Source organism: Drosophila biarmipes, chromosome 2R (assembly GCF_025231255.1).
Source record: "Drosophila biarmipes strain raj3 chromosome 2R, RU_DBia_V1.1, whole genome shotgun sequence".
Classification (NCBI taxonomy): domain Eukaryota; kingdom Metazoa; phylum Arthropoda; class Insecta; order Diptera; family Drosophilidae; genus Drosophila; species Drosophila biarmipes.
In genome coordinates this window covers 8957343-8960983 of record NC_066615.1, presented here as the reverse complement: position 1 = coordinate 8960983, position 3641 = coordinate 8957343, and the positions used below count along the sequence as shown (strand labels likewise).

The 3641-nt window shown below is 39.0% G+C and overlaps 1 pseudogene; it reads right to left on the bottom strand.

Annotated features, from left to right (window-relative positions):
- Nucleotides 1–1113: 1113 nt before the first annotated feature.
- On the bottom strand, nt 1114–1624 carry LOC108026493 (uncharacterized; annotated as a pseudogene).
- Nucleotides 1625–3641: the final 2017 nt, after the last annotated feature.

Here is a 3641-nt window from a genome sequence, read left to right as displayed (position 1 = left end):
TCCGGGTTTTAGCCATTCCCGCTGCCATTTCACTTTGAAGCCGCACAGCTGGCCCGGGCCGTTGTTGTTTTTTATGGGGCCACCGCCTTTATGCGCCCGCATATTAAACAATTATTGCCAAATGGCAAGCGACAGCTGCGTTGTGTCGCCGATGTCGTTAGTTGGTGGGCATGGGCAGGGCCCTGGGTATTGGTGGGATATCCTGGTGCTGGTGCTCCGGTGTCCTGGCCGGACGAATAGCAGAGGCCTATGCTCTCCTTTTTTCTCTTTTTACCATCGACCACTTTACCAAAGCAGGACATGCCTGCCCGCCTGCAACGTGGCTTACTGGGCAAGCTTTTTCGCCTTTTTTCGCGTTTCAGCGTCTGCTGCAATTTATGTGTATAAATGACAAAAGCACCGTTATTTATGGCCAGCAACCGCAACGCAATTTGGCAACACTTGTTGGCCAATTGGCAAAAATGCGAAGGCGGGAACTCAGCTGAGCGAAATCGTCGGGCTGAGCGGCGAGCTCTCGGTTCCCCCGGGCAATATAATGTTTATACTCGTATGTGGGTGAGCAGAAACATCTACATATCCTTGCAATCACACACATTACCGCATATGAGCAGGCAGGAGGAGACAAGAATTATTTCTTTCTGGGGGAAGGAGTTCCTGGCTCCCTAGTGATCGAACTAAAAATGGTCAATTTTACTATAAGGTACCATCGTTGAGAAGAAAATCAGGATATATTTTAATGATATATGATTCATACTCTATACTTTATTAAATACAACTTTATTGTTTGTCTTAATATTATTAGTTTTTTAATTAATTATAAAAAGTGTAATATTTATAAAAATGTGAAGTGTATGTATATATAGTTCTATTCTCTCTTAATCAAACAATTAAACTTTATGGGCTGTATAAAAACTATTATTACTTATTATTTTTAACTTATATATATAAGGAATATAAGTTTGATCCTATAATATAAAAAAAATTTAAATGTCACTCTAACGAAGACCATAACCATAAGTAAATAAATTTTTTCATTATTTCTTCAACTAATTTTCCACTAAGGGACATTAAGAATTACACCTTAAAATCATGCTACCCTCAGCTATAGGGTATTTATTTAAGAGCAGCCCCGCTCGACAAGAAACATTTTTGTGCGCTCTGTGCTAAATTTGAATTTTTATTGCTGATCGAAGCCTGCAGCACATTATATGACAAAGCCTCCCACTTTGCCGCCTCCCAAATTATGCGTATTAAGGTCGTTTTTTGGGGGCGCTGGGTGGGTGGCTGGTGAATCCGAGCTGCTTGATGGCTTGTTGCTGACATAAATTTGTAGCCGCTGCTGCTTCTTCTGCCCCCCGCCCGCGTCTGTGTAAATGTGCCAAATGCGCTGGAAGCCCTCCCAATATACCTCCGATATTGACTTGACCCTTCTGTTTTCTCGTCGCGCCTTTTATTATGCTAATATTTTTAGGGCATTGCCAAGATTTATTGAAATTGCTGCGGCTGCTCGTCCATAAACGCAGGGCATACAAATATATATGTACGTAGCATATCCCCGAGATTGGCCATGGGCGACGGAAAGGTGCAAGGCATTTCCTTGGGCAATTGGGGCCTGCGGCCACATGGCGTATGCGCGATGTTAGATTGGTGCGGAGGGGGCAACAATTAAATTGTCATTTCGTCGGTGTCGGTGCAAAACGCTTGTTGCTGCTTGTCCCGCCTCGTGTTGCATAATTGGCAACGTTTTTGCAATTAAAACAACTAATTGGCAGCAAAAACTATTGGCCAGCAGAGCAGCAGATGTTAGCTGGTCGTTTCTGCGGAGGGAGAAGCGGTGGGTTCCATAAAAAAGTATGCGAAAAATTAGTTGCATAAATTTCTGGTAAAAGTTGCAACTTTTGCGGTGCTGGCTAATTGAGGGGGGAGGGGTGCTGCAAATTGGTGAACTATGTTTTCATTGAAAAAGGTTCCAGGATTTGTGCTTTCCATCCGACAACTCATTTAGCTTTTCCTGGATATTTAAAAGTCCCTTTTCAGGCAAAAGTAGTTTTAATTCAAGCCACAAAGCAGCACTCATTTTTTCACAGAGGAAAACAGAAAAAAAGGGTTGTCACAACACCGATTTTGCACAGGTGCTTATGCGATATTCGGTTCTCGTAAGCTCCAGGGCTTGTGTCCACATATAAAACTGTAGCTTCCGGCTTCCACTTCGCCCCCCTCAAACGGAGTTGTTATGATTTTACAACAATATTATTTTTCCATCAACAACATCAGCAAAAATCAATCAAGTTCAATTAAAATGCTGCCAGCGGACACAAAAAGCAGCCGACAAAATGCCAAAAAAAGAGAATAACACAGGGCAACCAGAATGCAATTATCCAAAATTAATTTTATATAAAAATTGTATAGAACAAAAAAGGTTTGTCAGTAACAGAAATTAAAACGCCAATTATAAATTGCAATTAAGAGATGAAAAGCTGCAAAAGAAATTAAAATATTCGTTGTTCTGGGCAAATCAATCAAACCTAATTGCCTGCCTATGTGCGACAATGTAAACACGATTATAACATTCAACATATGTATGTAGGTTGCATGGGAATGAATTTAACTATGGTAATGCGCAAACACGAAAAAAGACAAATGCTGGCTACAATTTTGTATTATACATTTTCACAAATATATATTTTTGCCTAAATGCGGAGTTTTGTGTGTGCGTGTGGGGTTTTTTGTGCGTGTGCAAAGCTTACATTTACACAAGTGCAAAAATTCCCAAAACACAAATCCTAAAAAAACATTTGTTACTTTTTGTGGGGGTCCGGGGACGAAGGGCGCAGGACGAAAGGTCCAATGCACAGGGGGTGACCACACGCACACACACTCACCCACACCGACGGCGTAATGCAGGCCACCGGCATTGTATTGGTATTGGTGGGCTTTGTGAAAACACAGCGGTGTGTGAGTGAGCTTCGTGTGTCGACATAAGCGTAGTCCTGGCCAATTGATCCCTTCTTGGGGTCCTTTTGGGCATTCAAGTGTCTACACTGTTGTTCTAAACTTTAATGTAGTGTAGTTACTCAAAGGAAGCTCAGTTCTATAGAATATCATCCGGTACTAAATTTGGGCTTTGAATACTTTAAAAATCTCTTAGAAAGCTAAAAAAATTGAAAAACTTTTTAATGTATAAAACATGATTTGCGATAAATATATTTTCAATGTGTAATTATAAATTATATAGTACTTATTTAATTTTATACATATATGCGGCCTTTAATATCATCTTTTTCCGTTACAAAATTTGGGCTATGAATAACTTTAAAATCACTTAGAAAGATAAAAAAATTGAAAAACTTTTTAATGCATCCAACATTATTTCGGATAAACCTGAGCTGATATATTCAATTTATAATTATAAATTATATACTAGTTATTTATTTTTAACAAATATGCGACTTTTAAAAACGCATACTAGTACAGCGCAAAGCTATTTCACAAAAAAATATTAAATAAATTAAATTCTTAAGTATTGTGTATATTTTTAGCCTTCTTTAAAAGCATTTCCTCAAGTGTTATTCAAACATCTTAACTATGATAAAAAGGTATTTAGCATAGATTACCTAAGGTACAAATCAACTTAAGATCCT